The following is a 15,819-nucleotide window of genomic DNA, read 5'->3' as shown; positions in this document are numbered from 1 at the left end:
TCAGTCCTGTTTCTCTGCCTTCCCAGCTTCCCTCATCCCACTGTTTACATTTCCAAGGCTGCTCAGCCTGCTCCATAGCCAAAGCTGGATGCAGCTGGTCATCCTCACTGGTTCTCTGCAGAGTCGGAAGTGGATGCCCACTTTCTCTCAATGTCTCCATCTTCAATCATCCCCATCGACCCTGCTTCACTTCTCAGGCTAGCCTTCCTGGCCAGGTGATTTATTTTTATCATAGGCTCAATTGTGTCTGTTCTGCCAGCAAGAGATAGTGCATCTGATGGATCATTTCCTAATCTTGTTTGTTTTTACTCTACACCCATGTTAAAGTAGGGGCAAGGGCTTCCTTCCATCACCTACAATTCCATCTTAACTCAGTTCTTAACTTGATGCTGACTGTACAGGTATATTGGATATGTCTGTCTCAACTGTAGAAATTTATGGTCCTTTCAATGGAACTCACTAGGTATGACACTCACTTCTCTCATGTCAATTACCCCTGTATTTGTTTCCCTGTGACTAACTGGTGGCTGTGCCATATTCCTTTTCTTTGCCTCAGCCCTGCTAAACATACGTATTCAACAAATGAGTCATTCCTCTATATTCATGGAAATTTACTATCAGGATCCTGAAGCCCAGAGATGCTCAGGTCTCTTGTATAAACTGCCATAGTATTTACATACTGTCTCCTATCTTCCTGTGTGCCTTAAACCATCTCCAGGTTACTAACAGTTGTTTAATAGTACATTGTAAGCATTGCAGGGCTTTTTGTTTGTTCATTGTGGGTTTTTTTTTTTTTTTAACTGTGGTGCTGATTGAACTCAGGGACTCATGCATGCTAGGCAGATATGCAACACAGAACAGTATCCTCAGTCCTGCGTAAGTGTTTTAGTATTTTATTGTTTGGGGAAAGAGGTCATGAAAAACATCTGCATGCATTCAGTGCAGATGCAATTCCTCTCTGAAATATTTTTGGCCCACAGTTGGTTACCAACTGTGATGATGCAGCACCCATAGATGCAGAGAGTGAATGTCCACACCTCAGCTTCTCATTTGATCAAGGCATCTTCATTCTGTTTAAAATCTCCTTGGTCTAGGCCTATGTGTTGGGTAGGTAGATAGATCCATCTCCTGTGTGCTCTGCTGGCACCCACTTCTTCAGATTTTGTAGGTTTCACCGTATCTTTGCTTTGCTTTTGTATCTCTCTCTCATACCAGACCCTAAATGTCTCAGGAGATCAAACTGTATATTGTATTCTTACTTTTAACACCAGGGAAGGAGTGAGACCTTCCTTAACCATGGCACTATTTTTTTTTCCTTTTGTAAAACTCAGAAAATATAAGAATGTAAAATATGTTGTGGTTCCACACAGGCTGAAGTGTCTAGTGTAGTGTTCATATAGTGTAACCAATAAATATAAAGGGCCAGAAAAGCAGCTCTTCTTATGTTAAGGAGATGAGGTGTTGTAAGGTGTTGCTGTAAGCAATGGTGGGTGCAGCCAGTGTCTCTTTTAGATGCTTGGCTCCTTCTGCCCTCCAGCACACTGCCTCCACCTTCGGTGACTCCATTTTCAGCTAGAGCTGAACACCTGTACATGACAGTGGTGGCTGACATGATAGAACGCTTTGAATAACTCAGTGGTACTTTTTTTTTTGTTGTTTTTTGTTTTTTGAGACAAGGTTTCTCTGTGTAGCCCTGGCTGTCCTAGAACTCACTCTATAGACCAGGTTGGCCTCAAACTCACAGAGATCCACCTGCCTCTACCTCCCGAGTGCTGGGATTAAAGGTGTGTGCCACCACTGCCCGGCTGGACAAGGACGTTCTTAGAGTCACTGCCTCTTCACTTCTGTTTATGTTGCTATGTTCCCCATTGTTGGGTACTCCAGACCCATCACTTTGTAACCCCATCTTTGCACATTTCTCATTATCCCTCTCTGTACCCCCTCTAATGCACCAGTACCTCGGTCAACCTCAGTGTCTATTTCAGTTTTTTAATTCCTCTTTCAGAATCGAACCTGATTTATCCATCAGGCAGATGGGGTGATTTCCTCCAGCTGGAGATGGCTGTGTAGCTCCGACGCTGTGGCGGGGCTAACTGGGCAAACCCTGGCATTGGCACTTACCAGCTGACAATCTGTTGAGTATTTCTAATCGAGATTTCCTCCTCATGAAATCAGGGTGAGTTTATCCAGCTCTGTTATGTTAATGAAGATTCAGAAAATTCACAGATAAATGTTCAGGGGCTGGTGAGATGGCTCAGTGGGGAAAGGCACTGCCATGCCAGCAAGACTGTGACTAGACTTTGATTCCTGGAGCTCATTTGAAGGTGGGAGGAGGGAAATGGCTTCACGGTGGTGCTGTCTTCTGACCCCCATACCGGTTCTAATAGTGACTGGTCCACATACCCCCGAATGAATGGAAGAATTTACACCGTATACTTGTCCTATGGGAGGAATTATTCATTTGTCATTGACGTAACCTTAAATGATGGATGCACATTTATGTAGAAAGTTATCGTGTCACTAGAGACAAGTTTCAAGTGGTTATTTTGTTAGTAATTTAAACAATGTCCCTGCATTCTTATTCTGAAACAAGGAGTTTTGAGGTGCCTTTCATCTGACACTTTTATAAAAGACGAATTATGCTTGGGAAAAGTCAATAATTTGATGCAGGGCTTAGCAAAGATGGACTTCATAAAGACAGAATTGTTTAGAAGTCTACTGAGAGACAGGATATTTTTCTAATGATAATAGTAACTAAAATATCAATTAGTAAATTAAAAACAGTTAACATTTTTGTTATTCTTAATTAGTTTTCTCTGTAAGAGCAGTCTACTATGGGTAGAGATGATGTCAAATAGATTTTTGGGGTGTGGTGGTCTAAATGAAAATGGCCCCCATAGACTCATAGGGAGTGGCATTATTGGAGATGTGGCCTTACTGGAGTAGTTGTGGCCTTGCTGGGAAAAGTGTGTCACTGGGGGTGGGCTTTGAGATCTCAGATGCTCAAGCCAGGCCCAGTGTCACACTCTCTCTTCCTGACACCTGCCAATCTGGATGTCGAAATCTCAGCTAACTCTCTAGCCACTGTATCTGCCTGTGTGCCACCGTAATTCCTGCAATGATGGTAATCAACTAAACCCTCTGAACTGTAAGCCAGTTCCAATTAAATGTTTCCTTTTAAGAGTTGCTGTGGCTGTGGCATCTATTCACAGCAATAGAAACCCTAAGACATGGGGGAGTTTTCTACAAAATTGGTCAGCAGGTACTTCATTGACTTTGTGCAGAAAGAAGATCACAAGATCTGATGCTGTCCATAGAAGAAATCCAAGTGGAGGTCTTCGGTGTTAGCAGTAGGTACAGATGGCGCCATACTTAACTGTTAATTTTTAATTTGGTTTTTCAGTTGATGTAGTACGAGTTTTAATAATTTTATTGGCATTCATTTTCTAGGTAGTAATAGATGCCATTTAGGTAAAAAACCTTCCCCATAGTTTTACAAAGGGAGTTTAGAAGGCATCAGGGATCCTGGTGAGAGGTGGATAGGAGTGCTGGCATTTATCCTAGCTGGCTTTAAGGACAGAACAAGGGAAGGAAGTACCAGCTCTGTAGGGGTTCTGTCAGAACAACTTAGTACCCTGCTGATCTTCCTTTAGGCTGAGAATAAAGCCTTTTGCCTTTGCAACCTAACTGTCTTTAAGTGTGTGTTGGGTTGCATTCATAACTCTCCTGGGAGGCAAGAACTCACAGGTTGGACACACCTGGCAGTCAGAAGAAGAATGAAAAGGAACAGTGAAATTGGTGTGAGCAAAATAATTGCTCCAAACTGTTTTGAGGGAGAGGGCTTATCTCATTTCAATTGTGGAATGATTATGTGAAAACATTTTCTTTTGACTTTGAAGTTTGTCTCTTCCTGTTATACATCCCAGACATTTTTTTTTTTTAAAGGAGAGATGAACTTTGCCTTCTGAAATGAAGACTTTTGCTTTGTTTGCATAGCAGCTAACAACTCTTGACGTTTATGGTAGGAAGGATTGCACCCACCCATTATTTTCAATGAAGAACTCCAGTTCATGGTGTGCTTAACTTTATCCCCATGCTCTTCCCCCACACGGAGCAGAGCTCATTGCAGATGAAGTGAACACTGTAGTAGAGGAGTAAAGTTCCACAGCATTGCTTAGATTGAGGGACTTATCATAGTGTCACCAGTAAAAATCAGCAAGGCAGACCTCCAGAGAGGTGTCTCTGCTGTGAGACTCGGAGGAGTGGAGAAACTCACAGAAAAGCAGTGAAATGTCCCCTTGTTCTTAAGTCCTGAGCATACATAGCAGGCAGTACCCCATAAGAGATGTGGTCTATGATTCCTTATTCCCAGCAGGGTTCAAATGGGAACAACCAGAGCGCTAAGCTGGAGAAACCAACCACAATCTCAATAACTGTTGAGACTTGCCCCTCAGCAGATCTCCCTTCTCAGCTCAGGACCTATCTGACCATGTTCGCCATGGTAAACACTGGGAAGACTTGCACTAAGTGGACCCACTGATGTATCATCATCATTATTAGTTTTTTTAATTCTATGAGGTTGAGCGGTGGATGTGTGTGTGGGAAATTCCCAGACAGTTGGAGGAGGTGGGTGCTGGGTATCATGCATGAAATTCTCAAAGAATAAAAATGCTTAAAAATGCCATTAAAAATAATAATCACATCAGTCTCCTCATAAGACTCAGCCTCTCTCTGTCTAGCGACGTCTACTTAAACTCACTTAGGTGATCCTGCCGTCTCTGCCAACCTCCATCCCTTCATTGCTATGGTCTCTTCCTGAGGACAGGTGGACCGGGTTATCTCTGATATGTTCATCTCTTTGGTATTCGAAGCCAGAGGCACAGATGTGGCTTTAGGGATCAGTGTGGACTTTTCATTCTCTCTAGAAGTGTCTACTTCCTTAAGTAGCTAGTCACTCACTGCTCACATTACCTCCTTGTCTTGACTTGAATGTATCTTTCAATTTATGTGCTGGAAAGTTAATCCCCAAATTTGTGTGTTCATGATACATGGAGATAGGACCTCTGGAGGTGATTAGGATGTGATGAAGCCATGAGTTGGGGGTCCCCAAATGACATTACTGCTTGTTTAGAAACAAGACTTGTGATGGCATGCTAACTCTCACCAAATGACCTCTCTGCCATGTTATGATGCAACAAGAGGGCCCTCCCTAGATGCTGGCACAATGCATTTTAGATTTTCGCCTCTAGACCATGTAAGCCTCTATTATTCATAAATTAATACAGTCTCAGATATTCGGTTCTAACAACAACAAAAAATGGAGTAAGATACAACTTCTTTTGACTCTAGTTTCTCTTCTGAAGACATAAATTCACTGTGTGGAGGCTTATGTGGGGAGGGCCCTATGTCATTTGATGACTTAGCTGATAGATGTATAAGAAGTCAAGTGAAGCTTGGAATCATGAACTTGGAAGTCCATTCACGAGAATAATTTTCAAAGTACATGATAGATCAGGTGAAACGGAACCTTACTCATACATTTTGAAATTTTAGTCCTGGTGTGTGTTCACTTCAATAGTCTGGCAGCACTACAAGGTAAAACTTTTTGTTTTGTTTGTTTGTTTTGTATTTGTAGGAATTCCACTTTTTAAGAATATTTGTTTTTGTTTCCTTATATTGACCTTTCATTACCTTCAAAGGTTAGGAGCATCCTAATCATTGTTTACAGCATCATGGCTGAAGGAAGTTAACCAGATGTCTCTATGCATACATGATGGATAATGCGTTTATTTAATCATGAGAGTCTCAAAATGGTGACTGTCTCCTGTCTCAGCTGAGTTGCCCTTTTTTTTTTTTGGTTTGATTATCCCTTCCACTCACATATCACCCAAGGCCATAGAAAGGCATCTGTATCTACTTTTGAAAATACAAATTATACAAATGGGATAGAGGAAGCAAAAGGAAGCAACATACAAGGTAGTTTGCAAATATCACAGTGCATTTAAGACAAATGAGCTCACTTATTGAAATTAATGTCCCTAAGGGAAACACCTTTTTGTAGAGGTGCCAGCAGTCTTGCCTGAAACCCTTATTTAAATTACACCTTCATGCTTTTTTTTTTTTTTAATTGAATATTTTCTCCATTTCTGCTCATCCTGTCTGGTTGGCAAAATGCTCTCTGCCTGATCTAATTTTCTGAAAGGAGACACACTGATCCTAAAATAGTCTTTGCCTAAAGGGGAAACCAAATTCTTTTCTTGGTATTGCTGCTGCTGTTGTTTTTTTAAGTTTGTTTTACAGCCGACTAAAGGATTTAACTCTTTACCTGCTGTCAAACACTCCAGATTTTCTTGACCATGTAACCTTACCAGTGGGCATAGCATATGTGAGTTTTCATATTTACTTATGACTGTGTGCATGCTCTACAGTGTGATGATGCATTATTAAACATACACAAAAGGGACAATAAGGGGACACAGAAAGTCATTCTGAATGGAAGTTCCAGTATTTTCTTCTCCTACCATAGAACTGCACTCCAGGCATACCTGTGCTGTTCTGGGGGAAGCCTCTTACACCTCCTAGTCCAGGACAGGTTTTCAGGTCTACTGAAAGGAAGAGGATCCTGAAGGAAAGTCATTGAACTCTGTCTCTTCCCCCTTGGGAGCGAACACAGGGTGTGGCCTGGTGTCTGCTGCCAGGTGGTGGTCAGGGAACGGAAGCTGGTCTTCTGAATCTGTTTCTGCTGCTGGTTTGTGACTGCAGCTGTGTCTGCTGGTTTCTAAACCACTTATCCAGAAACTCAAAAAATTCTGAAAATGGAAAGTGCTTTTGTTTCTCATTGGCATCCAAACTGCAATCTGACCCCCTATCTGGCCATTCGTGAGCTATCTATACATTCTAAGTGGTTTGAATTTAGATGTGGTTGATAGAATGCACACTCTCTTTGTTAAGCCTTAAATTCTGATTTCTATAAAAGATGGTTGAAGATTTTCATAGAAGAGAAGGTTTGATCTATGCACCGTTCTACTTGAAACTCGTGAGTCTGTTGAGACTCATGCTCCGTGACCTCTTATAAAGGATTCTGCTTTTCTGAGACAAAATTACTCATAAAACCTTGTGATGTAGTTTAGGTTCTGAATGTTCCCCCAAAGACACATATGTTGAAGGTTTGGTTCCCACTACATGGTGTATTGGGAGGTGGTATAAGTTATGAGATGGGAGGGGTTGGGGCATGATGCTTTTGAAGAGTCTATCTAGGCCCTGGTGCCTTCCCCTTAGCTCCCTGTCTTTGATTCTAGATTGGATCCATGTAAACAGGATTTATCTTCCTTGTATTCCTACGATAATGCACTGTATTCCCATAGACCCAAAGCAGCAGGATCAAATGACCATGGACTAAACTTCTAAAATCATGAGCCCCAAAACTCTTTTTTAAGTTATTCATCTTGAGTGCTTTGTTAGAGCAGTGGAAAGCTGACTGGCATAGCTTGCTCAGGCAGGCCTCTATGGCTACAAAACAAGAGCCTGTTCACATCCATCACTTGCACCTTGATTATGATGGGCAGACACGGCCGATAGCTCTAGCCCAAGCCCTGCCCCAGGCCCTTCTCCCTGTAGGGAAATGTTTGATTCCGAAGTCAGTTAACTATTAGCAAAGGATATGCTGACCGCTGGCATCCCTAGTCTCAATTTTTCTAGAAGCCTATTCTTCAAGTTTGATTGCTTACTGTGGGGTCGGTCCCTTGCTATATCTCAGGATTGTGTTAATGACTCTGTTTCAGTGTTCTCCTTCTCAAGGCCCACCTTCTTTTGTGTCGTGTGTGCCTGAACCCCTAGAACCTTCCTGGGGATTCTAAGTACTATAATGTCTGCAGCTCTCTAAAGATAGGGGAATGTAAAAGTTCTTTGGTAGTGGAGATCTACCAGGGCTCCTTTCAATATGGCCATTCAGCTACAGAGGTCTCTACAATCTCTGTCATCCATTCTCCAGGCTTCAGTTACCTACTCTCACTTAGCACACAGACTCCTTGCTTTTTAGATCGCATACCATTTCTTTATAGTAACGTACATCTGATAGGTTGCCGTGATCTCCAGTTCTGAACCAGCTTTCTCTCTGTTATCTCTTACACCTCCTGCCATAGATACAGCGGCTAGGAATACAGGTATCACCCACACACACAAACAAGGAAGAGTTCCAAATGCTGCCATTTAGTTTTACAAACACTGCATTAAGACTTCTCACCTTTTGCCGTGCTCATCTATAGAAGACTGAGTGAATCTGATTCTATCTGCTATATGGGCCCTATGTAAGTCAGCTCTACATTTTTAAAATTCTTCATTATTCTGAAGAATTTCACATGTACATACAATGAAATAGGAATTCCAGCCCACATTTCACTCCGCAAATGTTCTCCTGAATATATACCCCAGCTTCTTGTCTTTTTGTATCATTCACCAAGTCCAAGCAATGCTGCCCATGTGTACACAGGTGGCAGCTGCGTATTTTAAAAACAACTCTGCCACCCCCAAAACAGCTGTGTCAAGAGAAAGCTATTCATTTATTAGTTCTTTAATTAGAAAACTGGGGTTTTCTAATTTACTCAAAATGCCTACAGGAGTTTGATGAATATTATGTAAGTTGTCTTTGTGATGTATGTTAGTGCATCCTTACTCGGTCAAAATACATAAGACAATTAATGAAAAAGCATGGGTTATTTTGCCCACAATCTCAGAGTCTTCAGCTGATTGTTGGTGTGGTTGCTTTGGGGCCTATGGTTGGATGGTATGTCACAGAGGTCTACAAATGGGGCACAAGAGGCCTGTTTACCACACACTACCTGGGATACAAAAAGAGGAAGGGACTTGGGCTCCAATATCCCAGTCAAGGGCATTTTTTTGAATACAGAATTTCCTTTCCCAAGTCTCAACCTCCTTTTCTACCATTTTCAGATAATTCCATGGGCTGGATGTGATACCTTCAGCATAGGAGCCTTTTTAGGTGTAGTTGAGAACCAGACTACGTAAGATATAAGTGAGTATATGCCAGGAACACAGTAGGCTCAGCATCCCAACACCATAAGCTACTCCTGCCAAGATCTGAACTTGAGATCCAGGCTTATAAAATTAAAGCTTCTGTATTACAAGGAGACTGTACCAATAGTCACAAATTCTGTTAGGTCATGATAATAAGAGAAATGGGCTATCAAATAAATCCCTGCTTGACTGGTACTTATATCTGTTGTGAATGGATTTGCGAATTCATGTGGTCCTTTAACATGAACAGAAGATCTTACCTAAGCCCATTTGAAGTCTGTAAAGTTGAATGACTTTAAGGTTTAGATAGGCAACACCTCACCAGAGACTCATGGGTTGAAGCTTGGTCCCTAACTGGTGGATCCAGTCATCAGGTGATTGGCTCATAAGGATTTGGACTTCATCAGAGACTCAATCCCTTCATGTCTGTGTAATATAATAGCAATGTTGCCAGGTGGTAAAAAATGAGAAAAATAAGGTCTTTTTATAGAAAGCGTGTCCTTAGAAGGGGCCCTGGAAAAACATACTTTTTCCCTGACCGCTCCTTTCTTGGCTTCATGGCCTCCATGAGGTGGGCAGTCTCCTCCACAACATTCTCCCACCACTCACATGTTGCTCTACATTACCAAGGCCCCAAGTAAAAAGATATAACCAAATGTAGGCTGAAACATCCAAAACGATGAGCCAAAACAAACCTTCCTCTAAACCTCTTTTCACTGGTATTTGCCAAAGCAGGGGGAAGTCTGAGTGATACACTTGATTAGGAAGCCATATTTACCTTAGGACTTTGGAAAAGCATTGTCAATGTCACATATAAGTCAATCTAATTAGACACAAATTGAAGAACTTTAGAAATTAAGCATTTTATTTCCTTCCCCTTTATTGTTCTCACACATTTAATTCCAGCCATGTAATCAATGTTTCCTCTTATTTGAGATAATTTAATTGACTTTGGGAGATTAAAAATAAATTATACTTATTATATTAGTTGAAGTCACACAAATACTTTAGTATTATTAAGTTCCAATAAGTGAAACTTTGTAATAGTCTTCTTGTGCAATTATCATGAAATATGCTCTTTTATGGTAGTCTTTAATGTGCTGTGTTTGCCAACTGAACTTCATTGGAAAATAATTGTTCGAAGATTGCAGTTTTAATTTGTGCATGTGTTTCTCAGACTGTTCTCTTTACCTACCATTTTATAATGTGTGAGTTTCTTTTGGGATATGACTGAGATGTCATTAGACACAGATTGGCCTGGCTTCATTCATCAATATAAGTAGCTTGTTAGCTCACTCCTAATTTTTTAACTTCAAATGTGAACGCAAACCCAATAGCGAGTGAGTAGAAGCTGCAGTGATGATGTCTGTAATTACATATGCATTTGGAATACTACTTCTCAAGGCATTTCCATATGTCTGTGTTCTGTTACTTTACTTGCAAAATGGTATGTAGACTTGTGTATGTAATTTCCTGTGAACAAAAAAATGGATTCTTATAATAAATCACTTAGTTATTAAAGGACCTATGTGTGTGGCTTTTGGCTGAATCCTCACTATTGAAATTGTCTATCAAAGAAGGAATACACTGAGTTGGATTTGGTGTCTATATTCACAGTCATTGTATTCCACAGAGCCAACAGAAGCAGTGAGTTAGAGAACAATAATTAATTGAACCATTGCTTCCAGGGGAACTAAATAGTTAGGCTGTTAGAAATTCGTCTTATTTTTATTTATATATGTATAAATGTTTTGCCTACATATAAGCATGTGTATCGTGTATATAGTGCCAGCAGAGGCAATTGCTTTGAACCACCAAACTATCTGTCCTATATTCATATTCTTACAAATAGTTAGGTCTGAGTTAGGTTCTTACAAAACTCAGGTCACAACTTATGTAAGTCAAGTTATGACATATTTGCCTCCTAGTGCATGAACTTATTTTCTATGTAATACTGTTAAAAACACCTTACTTTGTGTACACACATATGTCATGTATTATATATAATTCATTAGCATTGAACTTGTGGCCAAAGCACTATAAATCATGTCCTAATGAAAGTTCTCTAGTACATGTATACATTTTCTATAAGGCATATTACAGCCTTCCCCCTCATAAGAATATCAGATGGTGCATCAGACTTATGCTTGGAGATCATTTAAATGAAAGGCATGAAGAATGTGTACTCAGTAGGCTGTAGAAAGGGTAGACCCTTTCCAACATCAAATCTGAAGATATTATAAAGTATAACATACCTTTTCCTCTCATTACTCATCCCTTACCTTGTTAAAAAAAAAAAAAACATTATGATAACACATTCCGCGATCAACGTTTTTAATAACGTAATCATCTGACCAGGACAAACTCACACTAGGAGTATGATTTTCCCCTTGGTTGTTGCCTTGTCTGTGCTTCATTGTATTACCTTCAGTCTGATTTCTTTGTGAGACTCTTTCCCAGGAAAAAAAGTCAACATCTTAAAAGATCGGTAGCTGGAGTGGCAGGATGTACATATATACACACACACACCACCACCACCAGGATGATCATGAGCATGTGGGCCCTGTGATAATGTCTGGTGTGGCAGAACTCCCCATCTTCCTTCAGACATGTGCTTGTGACTCCCTGACACCTGGGTTTGCTAAGAGGACCCCATTCTTTTTCCTTTCCTGGCAGTTCACTATGTGAATTACAGGACATGTTTTTGGTTTTTAATTTTTTTTTTTTGTTAATATTTCTTGTCTATCTTGTCCTCTCTGATGCATACTTTCCCCATCCAGTGTTTACTGTTTTGTTTAGAGCATGGTGACCAAGTACTTGATACAACTCTGGGCTGACCGAATTTTGCCAAGTGAATGAATCAGCTTTCATATGGAAGTTTAACAACAGTAAGCTCTCCTTGATGCTAAAATGAAAATAAACATGCGCTGATGCTCTGATGGGTGGGGTGTTAATACATCTTTGAGAAGGAGGCTGGGAACATTTCTGCACTTAGTCTGAGTGGAGGAAAGACAGTTGAAAGTTGTCAGCCTATCCGAAACTTTTCAAGCTGGGATGTGGGGATAAAGAGGAGCAGTCAGAAGATGGACGTGTTTAGTAGATGGCAAGTTGAGTGGCTGCCAGTATCTGGAACAGACCTTTGCCTGCTGCTGAGCAGAGCAGGCACACCCAGAAGCTGTGATGGTCAGAGGCCAGCCTTTTGGCAAAGAACTTACAAAGTATGTTTTGGTGAGTGGCCAGTTTCCTGGCATTTACTCTGTGAGTAAGAAAAACTTTATATGTCTTCCTCTTTAGAAGGGTTTAGTCAGAAAATGAAATATATGAATTCAGTCTTCCTCCAACGATGGAGTTATGTGGAAATACTGTGCATACAGAGCTCTTTCTGGCTTCTAAGGGATGTGTAAGACCCGGAAGGGTAGCTTTTTGACAGGATTGGCATGTATGCATTGTTTGCTGAATGTCACCATTTCAGTTTGTTTTGAAGAAGTCTTTCATACTTGTCTGAGGTCTTGTTGATTTAAAACTCAGGCTTATTATAAAACTCTTATTGCAGTAAGCTTACCACACATATATCTTTAAAGTTTGAAGTTTAACTAGTTATATAAACATCTACGTGGGCATCTCTTTCCGTCTCCCCTGAATAAGTGGTGGTAAGTTTGGCTGTTGGGTCACATGACAGGTAGATATTTAATTGCTCAAGAAACTGTTGGGGTTTTGCGATGTGTTGGTGTTAGCCTTCATTCCTGTTTACAGTGCATGAGAATTCTAGTTTGCTAGGCGCCTAGACATCACCAGCAGCACTGTGTATTGCTGGTTTTGTTTTGGCTTTTCTCATTTGTTTTTAGCCATTCCAGAAATTAGTTTAGTTTTGAATATAGTGGTGTGTGTGTGTGTGCGTGTGTGCATGTGTGTGTACACATATTTTGATGTCATTTTGTTTTTCTGAGACTATTTCTTCCTCCTATGACTGGCTCCTGTTGTGTACACATCGTGTTTACTGCCTCATGGAAACTGTCTGGACTTCTGCCTGTTTGTGATGTACATTAAGCCCCATTTTGCTCCCCATGGAATTCTTACTGTTGGATTATAACTTTTTGTTTGTTTGTTTTTTGAGACAGGGTTTCTCTGTGTAGCTTTGCGCCTTTCCTGGATCTTGCTCTGTAGACAAGGCTGGCTTAGAAATCACAAAGATCCACCTGGCTCTGCCTCCTAGTGCTGGGATTAAAGGTGTGTGCTATCACCGCCCGGCGGATTATAACTTTTATGTGCACAGGATTTGCACTACTCTGATGAAAGCTACCAGCAGATATAAGGGATAGCAAGTTGAAGTCAGCCTTAGAGAATTACATTTGAGTAAAGGTGTGAGTTTCATTTTTTTTGTTTGTTATATACAGTATTAGGTAATAATTCTTTTCTCTTTAGATAGGGTCCTATTATGAAGTTCAGGTTTGTCCCAAGTCCACAATTCCCCTGCCTTAGTTCATCAAGCAGATGAATATCACAGGTAGAGTTAGTATAGCCAGATGAGTTTTTCCTTTTTTTTTTTTTTCTGTTTTTCAAGAAGTATATTTTCTAGATTGGCAGTTTTGAGTCAAGGATGAATTGATGAAACATTAGCAATATTTCAGCTCTTAATGTAGGGGTCTCTTATTGATCTGACAGCTTTCAGTGTGTCTTCTTCATATAATATCCAGCACTTTTCCAAACCATCTCTGAAACATCCCCTGTTGATGAGAGTGGACCCTGTAGACAGGTTTTTCTTTGGGCCGCCAGCTCACAAAATACACCATGGAGACTTACTATTAATCATGAAAACTTAGCCTATGACTTAGGCTTGTCCCCCTAGCTCTTATAATTTCAATTAACCCATTTCTATTCATCTATGTGCTGCCACGTGACTCCTGGATTTTACCTCTCCTCCCGCATGTCTTGCTCCCTCTGCAACTGGCTGTCAGCTCCACTTTTCTTCTTCCCAGAGCTCTCTCTGTCCGGAAGTCCCACTTCTACCTCCTGCCTAGCTATTGGCCCCTTAGCATTTTATTAAACCAACCACAGTGACCCATCTTTACACAGTATCATCAAGTATCTCACAACAGCACCCAGTCATGCTGGTTTTAAATCCTACCAGTTTTCAAGCTCTCTTCAAATTTGGTTCTAAGAAAAAAAAAATAATGATATAGACAAACAGCACCATAGACTTGCCCTAGTAACTTGGCTGTCTGCAATCACTCCTATTTAATAATTGTCTTATTAAATATGAACATGACTTTAAATTCTGCTTTTAAGTTCTCTTCAAATTTAATTGTACATCTGGCTGATGTTGTGCATAGACCAGTATAGATATGTACTTAGAACTTGAATCACGTTTTTTGGTGATTGTCATAAAATATATGAAGCAGAGGGCTCATAATTCATGTTCAGTGTTTTGTATAAGCTTTGTCCCGGGAGCATGGCAGCTTCGGTAGGGTTTATTAGATCCAGACATGCGTGATGGGTTTTGGCTGCAGAGTTCACTAATATTCTGTGCTACTTTTCCTACTCCAAGCACATTTAAATATACCTAAGGTTCTGAATAAAACCTCCTTGACTTTGAATATTTTTTCCTGGCCCATTTGTTACATTTCCAATTCAACAGTAGCTGCTAAATCCTGCAAGGACTCCCAGGAATCAGCTGTCCTTCCAGCATAGTAGTTCTCAACCTTCCTAATAGAGCGACCGTTAATGCAGTTCCTCATGTTGTGGTGACCCCCCCACAACCATAACATTATTTCATTGCTACTTCATAACTGTAATTTTGCTACTGTTATGAATCATAATATAAACACCCGATTTGCAGGATATCTGATATGTGAGCCTCAAAAGGGTCACAGGCCCTAGGCTGAGAAACACTGTTCTAGCATTTACTATGCTGCTCTCTGGGCAATTGTGTTCTGTTACTAATTTGAAAATAACATTGTCATATTGAAGTTTGAGGTAAGGGAATGGCTAGTGTAAACGTCTACACAGATGGAGAAAACAGGCCATCTTTAAAGTGGCTTGGTCATCCACACCTCTTCCTAATGACTCCTGCCTCCCTCCTTCTCTCCTGCTGGCTGAATGAAGCCACAGAGGCAGAGCAAAGTGACCGGTTGGGTGGGGAGAGTTCTGTTGGCTCCAGCTAGTGGATGCCGTGATCCCATTGGAGACTTTTAAAGTTATGGCTGCTGTATTTGATTGTCACTATGCATGGCAGGGATGTTGTTAATGTCAAAGACACGAGGACTGATGATAATTTCAACCTATAGGACAGCTCCACACAGACTGCTGGTAATTTCATTGTGTAGGACAGCCCCATACAATAAAGCCTACACCACCCCCAGTGCCAACAATACCCACTATATATAGGCTGCAGCTGTGAACCTGAGCAAATCAAAATTTTCTTAACTGTAAAGTGGGCATAAAATTTCTATTGTATATGATGATGTGGAAGAATTGTTAATGCATGCAGAACAATGGATACAGGGGCAGATATACTGCAGGGACTAGTAAAGCATCCTGGCTATAATTGTTAATGCTCTGTTGGCTTCCGTGCCCACTTTGTGTAATAGTCAAGGTCATAAATGTGGCTCCCAATGACTCACCGTATATCCTTTCTCCTGCTCTTCTTGCAGCACCTCTCTTGCTGGTTCCCCTGTCTGACTGTCGGCTCTGACCACCCTTGTCTGCTCGGAGTCTCTCCACATCTCCCAGCACCCCCCATCCTCCCGGTCTTGTGCTTGGATTTTTTTTCTGTGTATGAAAGGCTCC

The 15,819-nt window shown here is 40.8% G+C and overlaps 1 protein-coding gene across 2 annotated transcripts in view; it reads left to right on the top strand.

Moving 5' to 3' along the window:
- Positions 1–15,819, top strand: part of Mctp2 (multiple C2 and transmembrane domain containing 2) — a 240,556-nt gene that overhangs the window by 19,072 nt on the left and 205,665 nt on the right. The window contains exon 2 of one of the 2 annotated variants that reach the window (XM_036173212.1): positions 2,006–2,176. The exons of the other annotated variant lie outside the window; for it this stretch is intronic. The gene's annotated coding sequence lies outside the window, so the exon portion shown is untranslated. The remainder of the gene's footprint in view (positions 1–2,005; positions 2,177–15,819) is intronic. 2 annotated transcript variants of the gene reach the window in all.

Source organism: Onychomys torridus, chromosome 1, assembly GCF_903995425.1.
Source record: "Onychomys torridus chromosome 1, mOncTor1.1, whole genome shotgun sequence".
NCBI classification, from domain to species: Eukaryota; Metazoa; Chordata; class Mammalia; order Rodentia; family Cricetidae; genus Onychomys; species Onychomys torridus.
Note: the sequence above shows the minus strand (reverse complement) of the source record. Positions and strands in the feature narration are given on the sequence as shown.